Below are 14,913 nucleotides of genomic sequence, written 5' to 3'. Positions count from 1 at the left end.
TGCTAACCACTGTGCTACCTTGCCGCCCACGGATCAGCCAGCCAGGCTTCCAAAGATCAACATTGACCCCTAACAGTTTCATAAGAAGTAATACAGGATCGGGGGTCGAGGAACGGAAATGGCTGACAAAGTAGAATGGAAGAAGAAAAGAGCATTCAGACCATTCGCCTGCAGAGGTACTGACTTGGATCAGCTCCTCGTTACGTCCTGGGAACAACTGAACCCATTTGCGCCATGCCTGTGAACACAGACAGAGTTTTGCACGACTATCCACCGTCCCTCACGAGAAAAAAAGCAAAATTCCAGGGCATTCAACTTGTTTCTTCAGACTGGGATTAAATCGGGAGCATTTGGGAGCACGAGGGGCTACATTTCCCCTTAGTGTCCAAATGTGAGGTGGGCTTAAGGGCACAGGGTGGGGATTGGGCCTGGGTGGGGTGCTCTTTCAGAGGGATGGTGCAGACTCGATGGGCCGAATGGCCTCCTCCTGTACTGTAGGTATTCTGCGATTTTGAATGCTTTGAATGAATCTAAATAACTATCCCAAATGACCATATTTAAATTAGCTCTTAAACTCTCTATCTGTGAATAATTATTCTGTGTAACAGCAGTAGCATCAGGAAATAAAGAGAAACCATTGCATCATCTATTTGGCTGCTGGCGATTGTCAGCTCTGCATGTACCCCTCGCTCTTTTGCCAGTTGCCACTGTTTAGAGTTCTCAGGGGGTACAAAACAGATGTCTCCCTTTAGTTAAACTATCGGCTGAGCCCAGCTGCTGAATCTTTATGGATTTACAATGGCCACATATTCAGCTTTCATGTTGAAATGCCCGTAATGCCATTAGCTGTAACAAAACAAGGAACCCATTGAAATGATGATAAACATTTTTCACGCTGTGACGTTTTCATCGCACCCACCATGCTTAAAGTCTCGCTGAGCTGCTGCTTTTGAATCAAAGTTTGTGCCGTTCACAGCATTAAGTTCTTGTTCCCTTCGTAGCAAACATTTAGTAATCAGGTGAAGTAAGCCTGGGGTGGGGGAGGGGCCGCTGTACTGGCATTGAATGTGTTCTGACTGTATAACTATCTGTACACTGCTACAAGTCTTGCATATTTTATCTGTACTCTGTACACTGCTACAAGTCTTGCATAGACTATCTGTACACGGCTACAAGTCTTGCATAGACCATCTGTACACTGCTACAAGTCTTGCATAGACCATCTGTACACTGCTACAAGTCTTGCATAGACTATCTGTACACTGCTACAAGTCTTGCATATACTATCTGTATGTGGTAGTCTGTGTAGAGGTATTACGGAACCTAGTAATGCTGGAACACCATTGGTAGTTATTGTATGTTTCCCATTGGTCAAGCTGTATGGTAGCTCCGCCCTGTAAGGCGGGGTATAAGAGCCCGTGCCATCCCAGCAGCCTTCTTTCTGTACCTGAGCTGTTGGGGGAAACATCTAGCTTATTAAAGCCTTCAGTTGGACTACAACCTCGCTTTAGTAGTCATTGATCATGCATCACTGTACACTGCTACAAGTCTTGCATTGACTATCTGTACACTGCTACAAGTCTTGCATAGACTATCTGTACACTGCTACAAGTCTTGCTGCCTCCAGGGACCTGGGTCAATTTCGATCTTGGATGAATGTGTGGAATTTGCATGTTCTTTTCGTGTGTGCATGGGTGTCCTCTGGGTGCTCCAGTTTCCTCCAACGGTCCAAAGATGTGCAGATTAGAATCATAGAATCTCTATAGTGCAGAAGGAGGTCATTCGACCCATCAATTCTGCACCGACCATCCAAAAGAGCACCCTACCCAGACTCAATCCCCCGCCCCATCCCAGTAACCCACCCTAACCGTTGGACACTTTGGGGCAATTTATCATGGCCAGTCCATCTGCACATCCTTGCACTGTGGGAGGAAACTGGAGCACCCAGAGGAAACCCAGGCAGACTCGGGGGAAGGTGCAAATTCCACACTGTCACTTAGGTCCCTGGTGCTGTGAGGCAGCAGTGCTAACCACTGTGCCACCGTGCTGCCCAAGTTAGGGTTAGGTGGATTGGCATTGTTTCATCATTTTATCCAAAGACAATAATAATAATCTTTATTGTCACAAGTAGGCTTACATCACCACTGCAATGAAGTTACTGTGAAAAGCCCCTAGTCGCCACATTCCAGCGCCTGTTCGTGTACACAGAGGAGGAATTCAGAATGTCCAATTCATCTAACAAGCACGTCTTTCGAGACTTGTGGGAGGAAACCGGAGCACCCGGAGGAAACCCACGCAGACACGGGGAGAACGTGCAGACTCCGCACAGACAGTGACCCAAGTCGGGAAACGAACCCGGGTCCCTGGCACTGTGAAGCAACAGTGCTAACCACTGTGCTACCGTGCCACCCCGATGTGCAGGTTAGGTGGGGTTATGGGATGGGGCGAGGGTATGGGCCTAGTTAGTGTGCTCTTTAGTGGGTGGGTGCAAACCAGATAGGCCGAATGGCCTCCTTCTGCACTGTAGGAATTCTATGGTTCTATTGAGGACGATGGATCTCTTCTCAACTCCCGGCTCATTCTGTTATCTGGCATGAGCAAGCCGAAGATGGGGTGACCATCTCCACTTTCCACACCACCCCCTTTCCCTCATTCCAACCTTTGATTTCCTGCTTTCAAATATCCCAAAACTGCCCAGACACAGCACTTCCAGAAGAAGGCAAAAGAGCAAAAGAGTACTGTAGAGGAGGCCACGCAACTTGATCTGACGCAGCTGCCAGCTCCTATACTGACACTCCACAAACCTCAAAGTCGTGTTTAGAGTTTGGATCTGCATGTGGTGAGTGGGCACCAGCCATGCGGTAGGGGTAGTGTGCCAGCTCACTGGGTGGTGGTGGGTGTGGGGGGGGAGGGGGAGGTTGGTCACTGTCCCAGTTCACTGTGTCAGGGGGTGGGAATAGATGGGGCAGTAAGGTCACATAGAGCTTGGGCTTCAGAGGTCTCAGAAGAGGACCTCAATGGGGCAACATACAGGAGAACGCTGCCGATGATTGCACACCGAGATTCTGGGTGCATTGGGTTGGGCTGTCAGAACATGGCGGAGTCCAGCTCCAACTTTGCACAGGGCGTCACACAGAGGTAGATTACCCTCTCCGCAGTCACTGCCTGATTTTCCTGTTGACCCAAAGACCAAAGGGCCTCCAGTATGGTTGAGTGATGTCATGATAGGACATTTAGTGGGCAACTGCTGCCTCATGGCACCGATGACCTGGGTTCGATCCCGGCCCCGGGTCACTGTCCGTGTGGAGTTTGCACATTCTCCCCGTGTCTGTGTGGGGTCTCACCCCCACAACGCCACTGTTGAGGTGACGGAGAATTGTGATTCGGCATCAAATCAGTGCCGGCCGCGATTTTGGCGTGGGAACCGATTCTTGCCCAATATCGTTTCGCGATTTTGACGTCAGCCAGTGGAGAATCGCGTCCCAAGCAGTTTGACAGCACGAGAGAAATGATGAAACGGTAAAGCTGGAAACCGTGAGCAAACAAATGGAAGCTGAGCTCAGGTACAGAGACCAGTCAGTTAAGGACTGTGGGGACGTGACTCTGTGGCAGCTAACAGCTCAAGGACATATGAAGTCACTGGTGTCTGCTGTTCTGTTAACTTATTGATTTGCTGATGTGCCCACTTCTCCATTAATTCATTAGTTCATTGGTGCCTGCTTCTCCACTGATTTATTGATTTTACTATGAGTCTGATGCTATCTGAATCAATGAATCCTTGGTACTTGCTTTGGCACTCATTAATTAATTACCTTGTGAATTGTACTTCATTCATTCAAGGAGGCATCTGGATCGAATGCGTTATTGATTTATTGGTGAGCTAGCTGCTCCAGTGATTCACTGATGCCTTTTGCTTTATTCATTCACTGGAGCTTGCTGCTCTGTTGCAGTCTGAAATCTTGTGTTGGAGAGATTCTGGTTTCACCAGTCTGAAGGTGGATAGATCATATAGCAGAGCACTGAAGAAGGGCAATTAGGGATGAGCAATAATTGCTGTCCTGGCCAGCGATGTTCACATCCTATAAATTAATATAAAAATAGGAGGGTAAAGCAGATGATGGGTGACTGGGGGTGGGTGGGGGGTTGGCGCAATTGGCAAACCACAAGTCCAGAGATGGGTTGTGTGGGAAGTATTTCATTGCGTGTCATGTACTATCTCATTACACACAATAATTTGAGCTCGGGGAAAATCCTAGCTCCAAACCTAGGCAAGCCAATATAACAAGATGAATTTTGCCACAATCCTGACACTGGCCTCAGTTCTGGCTTGGGAATCCAGACGTGGCCATGACTAGGTCTTGAGCACGATATTCCTGAGGTTGTAAGATCAGCGCTCATTCCTCTGAACTCCAATGGGCATCGGCCCAACCTGTTCAACCTCTCTTCAGAAAATAAGTCCCTCATCTCAGGATTACCCAAATGAGGACCTGCCCGTATCACGCAGGCGTTATCGCTGCTGGGAGCTGCCTCCAAGAAATGGGGGCGGGAACATATGGACTTGGCCCAACACCATTCCGTTGGAATTTCCATGCCGACCTCCTACTACTGTGCCAGGCTGGGAAAATTCAGCTCAAGGTTGTCACGTGAAAGTTACATTTACGTGATGGTTCATTGGTGACCAATGGGGTTGTACTCACAGGTACATGGAAGTTGGGTAGCTCAGTACATGTCCAGGCTGAGAAGTTATTAATAATGCTAAAGTATCGAATTGACTGTAAGTGTTACACTGAAGCCAGACAATGTTGCTCAGTGCCAGGTGACTGGTGTATTTTGGACCCGGTGGAGGCAGTACATCTGGAGCTCAGGCAACACTGTGCCTCAGTCCGTAGCTTTTCTCTGCTGATGTGTTGGGCCCTGTACAACAATCTGTTTTCTCTTGAGCTCATTTTTCTTTCCCCACTGGCTTCTGGCCTTTGCTGCGATCACCACAATTGGTGTTGTGCGACACTAATGCTGTATTCTCTGTTGAAAGAAAAATTCATGAACCCCATTGCGATCCTACGCACCCCAACCACGTTGGGTCCTGCCACAGTCAACGCCTGTTATAATCTGCACGAGGCCTACCAGGATGGACCAATTAGCCACCCCGTAAACCTTGTAGAATACAAGGTTCCCCGCTATGAGGCAGGGGCCCATCAGTGGAACAAATGGACGCTAGCCGGGTCAAATGGGAACCGAGCATGAGAGGTCACGGCTGGGACCTGAGGTATATGGTGTACAAAGTTTACTTTGTAACAACAATTTTCTTTACCCCTCTTGTTTGGACTCCTCTGTAGCCACTAAAACACCCCTCCCTGCATTTTCCGTTCAAAATGCCACTTCACTCATGAAGCAAGCTCCTTACCATCCACAGTTTTATTGTGGATAATTGCTATGATTCATGGGCTTCCACTGACCCTTACAAGAGTCTCCCCCGCCTAATTATTCTCTCCCCCATCTATTATGCCGTAAATGTTGCCTTAAAGGGATAGCAACATGACATCACTCGAAGAGGTCTGTCATGTGATCCAGTCTCAGCCTCACTGTGGCCCGTCAGCAGGACACACCACTCGGATGCTGATCTCTTCAAGCTTCCTTACGGGGTCGGCACGGTGGAACAGTGGTTAGCATTGTTGCTTCACAGCGCCAGATTCCCAGGTTTGATTTCCGGCTTGGGTCACTGTCTGTACGAAGTCTGCACGTTCTCCCCGTGTCTGCGTGGGTTTCCTCCGGGTGCTCCTGTTTCCTCCCACAAGTCCAGAAAGACGTGCTGTTAGGTAATTTGGACTTTCTGAATTCTCCCTCAGTGTATCCGAACAGGCGCCGGAGAGTGGCGACTAGGGGCTTTTCACAGTAACTTCATTGCAGTGTTAATGTAAGCCTACTTGTGACAATAAAGATTCTTATTATTATAATCTAGGACTCTGATTGACATTCTTGGAAAAGACATCGGCCTGAAGATTCCAATTCCCTGTGGGAGGGTTTTCCCAGGGTAGAGGGGCTTCTCATTGACCGTCAGCAGGATCTTCTGGCTCGCCGAAGACTACAGCATTTTGCATGGCTCACCCATCCTGCCGTGGGAGAACCCATGGTGAGAGCAACTTCGGCCAGACCAGAAGATCCGCCGGCGGGAAGGAGCTGAAAATATCACCCGTCCTTTGTCAAGAAAAGACAATTAAGCTGTTTTAAAAAAGCCGGAAACATCTTGACCCTGGTGGACGGTGTGCAAAGCGGGTTACAGGGTAGTTTATGGCTCTGAAATAGAAAACGTGCCTGGAAAAACTGTTTTCACACGTTGGTTTTGATTTTGCTTTGAGACGAAGATGAAAAAAGGACAACAGCCCGGAGCCAGTCCAGTGTGTCTGTATGTGTACACGTGTGTGTGTACACCTGTGTGTACACATATGTGTGCACCCGTGTGTGTGTGTGTGTACTTGTGTGTGTATGCACACTAAGGGCATTTCAAAAAAATAATTAGTTTACTTTCATATTTCATGCCATATGTTAGTAAGCCTTTGTCTTTCTATTTGACCAAGCTGGTTTTATAATAAACTAATAAGTTTGCTGTTTAGTTAAAGAAGCCTCGTTAAATCTCTTTTATTCTGGATAACCGCAGTGAAGGTAGGTAATTACCCTCTTTGGTGAATGAATCGAACTTTTAAACTAATGGTGTGACCTGTGGAGTACTGGGGCTAATCAAACATCGCACTCCTCCGATCCCCAGCATAACACTCGTCTGAATAAATGATCTCACAAGAGGGTTTGGTGCCTTTCTATTATTATAAAAACAAGACAACTCTACCCATACTCTATTCAAAGCTTAATGTTGGCAGTGTGGTCCTTATCACTTAATCACGGGCTGGATTCTCCGATTTTGAGGCTACGTCCCCATGCCGGCGTGGGAACGGTGCTGTTTTACAACAGGAAATATGTCGTTAAACAGCCACCGATCCTCCGTTTGGCTGGGAGCTAGCATCAAGGCAGCGTAGAGCACCCGGCTCTCGCTGCTGATATGGCCCAGAGAATTGCCGGGTCTGTGGCCGCGCATGCGCAGTGCGGCGGCCTGCAGCGGCCATGGAGTGCTACATGGCGGAGGCCACTCGCGAACCCGGCCTGCAAAATAGTGCCCCCCTTTGGCCGGCTCGGCACCCCCGGATTACCCCCCACAGTGCCCCCCCCCCCCGCCCTTGCCAGAGTTCCCCTCCTGCCCGCGGATCGGCCCTCCCCCGACTGTAGCAGCGCGGGACCGAGTCCGCAGCCACCACGTTGAGTTCCCAACGATGAGATCACACGCGACGGAACTCGACCGATCGGGAACGGGGCATCAGGGGTAGGCCTCAGGCAACGTCACGAGGCTGTCGGTACATCTCGTGGCGTACTCTCCAAGTACACCGCTTTGGTGAGGGCGGAGCATCGCGAAAGCGGCGCCGTCCCCGCTTTGGTCGTAAACTTTGATTCTCCGGCCAATCGCCGGACGCGATTTCTGCGTCAGTGACGGGAGAATCACGCCCCACACCTTTGATACTTTCTCCTTCTTTACCTACCCACACTTTATTTCAAGCCTCATCTTTCCTTTAAAATTCTCAATCTATACAACTGCAACTAGAGTTATTCTCTGAGATATTCCCCCCTCCTTTGCTCCTTTAATTTCCTCGGTTAGCATCTCCTCATTATTTGTGATTTCAGTCTCCAACTCAACTCCCCGTTTCTTTTCTCTCTGAATTTACTGCCCTCCGTACACCTCTATGCCCAGATAAACGCGCCTTCCTCGATTAACATCCGAGCTTTTAATTCCTCCTTCTGGCCTCTGTACTTCCAGCATCTTAATCACTGACAAAGTCCCCTCCAATCAGCTATTGTATCCTGCAGACTGCCCCGTTCTCCCTTCCAATCCCACTTCTCTCTCCGTTCAACACTCGGTGATATGCCATCAGTGAACACACGACGAGTGGTGAACGTAACTGAGGCTTTAATAAACTAAACGGAAAGCCTCCTGGCCTAGGATCCCGAACTGAGGCAGCAGTGGAGACTAGCCACCTTTATACCCAGCCCGAGGGGAGGCGGAGCCAGCAGGCAGTAGTTTACCACATTTCATATAATACAGTGGCAGTTTACCACAATACACATATATACTACAGTGGTTCGGACCCAGCAGGGACAAGCCCAGGCATGTAACAGTACAACAATACAATACACTGTTTACCACACTCGGCAAAATAACATTCTTCCGGGTTAACTACAACTACGGCAGCATGGTAGCTTAGTGGTTAGCACTGCTGCCTCACAGCTCCAGAGTCCCGGATTCAATTCCGGCCTCGAATGACTGTCTGTGCGGAGTCTGCACGTTCTCCCCGTGTGTGCGTGGGTTTTCTCTGGCTGCTTCCTGTTTCCTTCCACGGTCCAAAGATGTGCAGGTTAGGCCGTGCTAAATTGCCCCTGTCTGTCCCAAAGGTTAGGTGGGGTTACTGGGTTAGGGGGTAGGGTGGAGGTGTGGGCTTAAGTAGGGTGCTCTTTCCAAGGGCCAGTGCAGACTTGTTGGGCAGAATGGCCTCCTTCTGCACTGTAAGTTCTATGATTTATGATCTATGAACTGTACTTGCCAGCTCCCAATCGGTCAGTTCTCCTTTACCAAAACCTGCCATTACCCCAGGAATATCCAGGAGATCAATGACTTCTGTCATTCTCCTCCGCGACCAATCCCCTTTGTCCTGCCCACTGTCTCCTCCCACAAGGATGTGAGGCTCACAAATGGCTTTGTCACTTAAATTGAGGCAATCTGTTCAGCTGCCTCCATTACTTCCCATGTGCCTTCTCCTTGCACCCCCCCCACCCCCCTCCCCGCCACCACCACCACCACCACACTTCAATAAAGTTATCACCATTAAGTCAGTAATGTTCTGTGGAAAAATCATAGGAGCAGCTGTCAGACCACAGAATCTGTGCTAATCCAATCCTCAGACTGGGTTCCAGCCAGTACGCAGACACAGCCATGCTGATATAACTTCTTTCCCACAAATCTTTAAACATCCTTCGAATGTAACCGTAATAGAGGAGGCTGTTAAATTCGGAAACCTGGTGGAAAGTTCTAAAAGTGAGCCGCAGCAGAGTTTGAACGATAATGGGGGAAAGGCTGTTTGGTACAAAATTCTAAGTTGAAAGAGATATAAATGACATCTGGAAAGTAATTAAAAGCAGGAATCAATAAAAAATGTCCCTCTGCACTGGGGGTAGGGGGGGGGGGGGGGGGGGGGAGCGGGGTTGGTTCAGAGTTTGCTATAATTTCCTGCATTTCATTCAAAAAGCACAATATCTGTTAGATCCTGGGTGTGAGTCTATTTCAAGAAAGATAAAAGATTCAGAAAAAACAGTCCAAAGAGTCAGGAAGTAGCCCCTATTCCTTTCTTATTCAGCAAGTGTGCCCTGTGAGTAACAGGAATATGCTCAAATATTGCATTTAAAATAACTGAAATTAATAGAGCTCGAATCTAGTCATATATTCCGCGATCAACACTTTTATGAGTAATTTTACAGCTTCTCCAAGGACTGAGCTATTTTATCCAGTATATGATCAGGTGTCGGTTTAGCTCAGTTGGCTGGACGGCTGGTTCATGATGCGGGGCGAGGCCAACAGCAGGGGTTCAAACCCCCACCGGTTATCCATGAAAGCCCCATCTTCTCAACCTCACCCTTCGCCTGAGGTGCGGGCTAAATCAACACCAGTTGGCTCTCTCTAAAAAGGGGCGAGCAGCCTATGGTCCTCTGGGACTGTGGTGACATATTTTTCGAGTACATATAGGTGAAGATGGACCTTTGCTCAATCCTTCGGATGTGCTGAATTGGCTGATCTAATCAAGGTGCTATATCTGTACATCTCCAGGAGAAGCAGAATTGTCCAGGTTTCAGCCACTTACTGGGAAGTGTGTAGGTGGGTGAACATCAGTAGAGGTCAGCATTTTGTTCAGCTGTGACTGATGGCATTCACTGGTTCAGCTAATTTGTGAATCAGGACTGTTTAGGTGAAGATACTAGAGGGTGACACCCAAAAAGGTGGCAATGAATTCAAGATACGAGAGGTGGAAAAATGTTTAGCAGGAGTAATCAGATGCTAAAGTATCAAAACGGGATGTGGGTAGTTGATGGGAACATGAAAGAGGAACAAAAAGTGAAACACAATAAGGTAGCTGGACCTCGATATCGATCACTTTCTCAACATTTCTGAGGCCAAGTACGGAATTCCCATCATCTTTATTTGCACTAAGAAACAACTCTCAATGTGTTATTGCACACCAATCCCAACCTGCCGTCTCTGGGAAGGAGAGAAAACTGCTCAGAAAACCTGCCAGTGCTGAGCTGAATGACAAAAGTTGGATCCTCCCATTTCAGTCAATCGGTCCCTGATTAAGGACTTGGCGTTTTGCTTTTTAACAGATTTAGCTGTTTTATAATGATCTGAATATTGAACCTGCTGTGCAATGTGAATAATTGGTTCTGGCAGTTGCTGTGAATAAATAAGAACATAGGAATTAGGGGCAGAATAGGCAATTCAGCCCTTCGAGCCTGCTCCGCCGTTCAATCAGATCGTGGCTGATCTCTTCCTGGTCTCAAATCCACCTCCCCACCTGTTCCCCATATCCCTTTAACCCGTTTTTTAAAATCAGAAATATATCTATCTCTTTCTTGAAACCATTTAATGACTCTGACTCCACCACACTATGGGGCAGGGCAGCGAGTTCCACAAATTCACCACCTCTGCGAGAAGTAGTTCCTCCTCATCTCAGTTCTAAATTTACCGCCTCTCAGCCTATATCTGTGCCCTCTTGTTCTAGGTTGCCCCACATGGGGGAACATTTGGTCTACATTTACTTTATCAATCCCTTTTAGTATTTTATATACCTCGATCAGATCCCCTCTCATCCTTCTAAGCTCCAGCGAGTATAAGCCCAAACTGTTTAATCTCCCCTCATATGTCAACCCCTTCATCCCCGGAATCAAGCTGATGACCCACCACGGAACTGCCCCCAATGCCACCACATCCTTCCTCAAATAAGGAGACCAGAACTGGACACAATACTCCAGATGGGACAGCACGGTAGCATTGTGGATAGCACAATTGCTTCACAGCTCCAGGGTCCCAGGTTCGATTCCGGCTTGGGTCACTGTCTGTGCGGAGTCTGCACATCCTCCCCGTGTGTGCGTGGGTTTCCTCCGGGTGCTCCGGTTTCCTCGCACAGTCCAAAGATGTGCAGGTTAGGTGGATTGGCCATGATAAATTGCCCTTAGTGTCCAAAATTGCCCTTAGTGTTTGGTGGGGTTACTGGGTTATGGGGATAGGGTGGAGATGTTGACCTTGGGTAGGGTGCTCTTTTCACGAGCCGGTGCAGACTCGATGGGCCGAATGGCCTCCTTCTGCACTGTAAATTCTATGATAATCTATGATGTGGTCTCACCAACACCCTATACAATTGCAACAACACTTCTCTACTTTTATACTCCAGTCCTTTTGCAATAAACACAAACATTCCATTTGCCTTTTTAATTACAGGCTGTACCTGCATACTGACTTGCTGCGATTCATGAACAAAGACACCCAGATCCCTCTGCCCAGGTGCATTTTGAATCTGCTTGCCATAATAATTGAGATAATAATTTGCCTGACTATTTCTTTGGCCAAAAAGGATAACCTCACACTTATCCACATTAAACTCCATCTGCCAAATTTTGGCCCAATCTCCGAGCCTATCTATATCCATTTGTAAAACCTTTACCTCCTCTTCACCCTCTGATTTCCCACCTATTTTAGTATCATCTGCAAATTTGGCTACGTTACACTCTGCCTCTGCTTGCAGATCGTTTATATATTTGTATAAAAGTTCTGAGGTTTATGACCAAATAGCTAAACATTTTTGTTTTTAAAAATGAAAAGTATTTATGCAAAACGTGACAAAATATTCAGCATTCACAAAAAAAAATCTTCCATTATTCAAGCATCTGCATAAAGGGAGAACGAAAACTACGACACATAAATTCTCTTCATTTACCATAAATAGTTAGATCAGCTTTACATTCTTGACATCTATTCAAAGACTGTCTAATTCAAAAAATATGTTGCATTCTTCGCTTGTTAGTCTGTTGGCTTGAACTAACACTGGAAGAAAATAAAACTGCAATTTTGAATCTGTTTTTCATGAGTAATCTGTGATGATGTGGTTAAACCCCCACATATGAATAAAAAGATGCCTGATTTATTTTGAAGTCTGACTTCCATTTGACTGTAATTATTGCGGTGTCGCTGGGGATAATTTATCGTACGGATAATGAATTTAGCTTTCAACTGAACTGTTGCTGAAATAGAATTGGCCAATGGCGGTCTTATCGTGCTTAACCCAATTTGGTAATCCAATTAACTCAATTAAGTAACACTCAATTTGCAATGGCTGCTTTGTAGTTTTTCTTGTTCCAGTCGTTGAGAGTTCCTTCGGTGACATCCCATAATACTCAAGTATACTCCATAATACTGAAGGTGGTTGGACAATTACACAACCCCTCAAAGAACAGGCGCCGGAGTGAGGTAACTAGTGGATGTTCACAGTAACTTCATTGCAGTGGTAATGTAAGCCTACTTGTGACAATAGGCTTGTGGAAAAGGTGCAAAGAAGATTTACCAGGATGTTGCCTGGAATGGAGAGTAGGTCTTACGAGGAAAGGTTGAGGGTGCTAGGCCTTTTCTCATTAGAACGGAGAAGGATGAGGGGCGACTTGATAGAGGTTTATAAGATGATCAGGGGAATAGATAGAGTAGACAGTCAGAGACTTTTTCCCCGGGTGGAACATTACAAGGGGACATAAATTTAAGGTGAAAGGTGGAAGATATAGGAGGGATATCAGAGGTAGGTTCTTTACCCAGAGAGTAGTGGGGGCATGGAATGCACTGCCTGTGGAAGTAGTTGAGTCGGAAACATTAGGGACCTTCAAGCAGCTATTGGATAGGTACATGGATTACGGTAAAATGATATAGTGTTTGTTCTTAAGGGCAGCACGGTAGCATTGTGGATAGCACAATTGTTTCACAGCTCCAGGGTCCCAGGTTCGATTCCGGCTTGGGTCACTGTCTGTGCGGAGTCTGCACGTCCTCCCCGTGTCTGCGTGGGTTTCCTCCGGGTGCTCCGGTTTCCTCCCACAGTCCAAAGATGTGCAGGTTAGCTGAATTGGCCAATGATAAATTGCCCTTCGTGTCCAAAATTGCCCTTGGTGTTGGGTGGAGGTGTTGAGTTTGGGTAGGGTGCTCTTTCCAAGAGTCAGTACAGACTCAAAAGGCCGAATGGCCTCCTTCTGCACTGTAAATTCAATGATAATCTATGATTAATCTAGGACAAAGGTTCGGCCCAACATCGTGGGCCGAAGGGCCTATTCTGTGCTGTATTTTCTATGTTCTATGTAAAAATTATTATTAGTCGCTTGGATTTAGGGAATTCTGCAGGGCAGGAGCTAGTTAAAGGGCAGTAGTTGCCCAGTGAAGCAGAAGTGGAGTCAGTGATCATTATTACAGAGTGGAGACATGTGGGCAGTATCGGTTCCTTGGATGCTGAATGTTGAAGCTCCTATGCATCAACGTTATCCCTATTTAGAGCTGAAGGTCAATCACTGGCATCCTTCTGTCGGTGAGAGATAAAGGGAACGCAGCCTCAGAATTTTGGGAAGGTCGGATGAGTTCATCAACTGCACTTCATCTGATGGCTGACCATGATGGTTCTGGAAAGGTAAAGTCTTCCACAGATTCTGCACTGGAAGTCGTCCCTTGCCAGTGGTGCAGGATGGTCTCTGCTGATGTCTTGTTTGCAGGCTTGGCATCTGTTTTGGAGCACCACATGTCATCGTGGTGGCAAGCTCCCACCCATAGCTGGTGTTACTATTTGCATCAGACATTAGCTGATGACTGTTATCTCCTTGGCACGACTGAGTATAAGAATTGGCAAGTCATGTTGCAGCTGTATAGAACCTTAGTTAGGCCACACTTGGAGTATAGTGTTCAATTCTGGTCGCCACACTACCAGAAGGATGTGGAGGCTTTAGAGAGGGTGCAGAAGAGATTTACCAGAATGTTGCCTGGTATGGAGGGCATAAGCTATGAGGAGCGATTGAATAAACTCGGTTTGTTCTCACTGGAACGAAGGAGGTTGAGGGGCGACCTGATAGAGGTATACAAAATTATGAGGGGCATAGACAGAGTGGATAGTCAGAGGCTTTTCCCCAGGGTAGAGGGGTCAATTACTAGGGGGCATAGGTTTAAGGTGAGAGGGGCAAGGTTTAGAGTAGATGTACGAGACAAGTTTTTTACGCAGAGGGTAATGGGTGCCTGGAACTCGCTACCGGAGGAGGTAGTGGAAGCAGGGACGATAGGGACATTTAAGGGGCATCTTGACAAATATATGAATAGGATGGGAATAGAAGGATACGGACCCAGGAAGTGTAGAAGATTGTAGTTTAGTCGGGCAGTATGGTCGGCACGGGCTTGGAGGGCCGAAGGGCCTGTTCCTGTGCTGTACATTTCTTTGTTCTTTGTTTGTTCTTTGATGTTAAGGGTTATCATGTATCATATGCCAGCATCCTTTAAATGGAGCTTTGGGCACTATTCTGGTCTTTTGACACGGACTACCTCCCCGTATAGAGTATCCTTGGGAATGGAGCCACCTTCAAACCTGTGCACATGCTCAAGCCAGTGAAACCATCTTTGCCTAATTAGTGCTAACATGTTTGGCATGTTTTCCCGAGAAGGAATGTTTCATGGTGACTTTGTCTTTCAATGTGAAGCCAAGGATGGGCTATACATACCAGAGTTGGAAATAAATTCCTGGGAGATGTAGGTTGTCCAGACTT

The sequence above is a fragment of the Scyliorhinus torazame genome, chromosome 19 (genome assembly GCF_047496885.1).
Source record: "Scyliorhinus torazame isolate Kashiwa2021f chromosome 19, sScyTor2.1, whole genome shotgun sequence".
NCBI classification, from domain to species: domain Eukaryota; kingdom Metazoa; phylum Chordata; class Chondrichthyes; order Carcharhiniformes; family Scyliorhinidae; genus Scyliorhinus; species Scyliorhinus torazame.
This window is presented reverse-complemented; position numbering follows the sequence as displayed.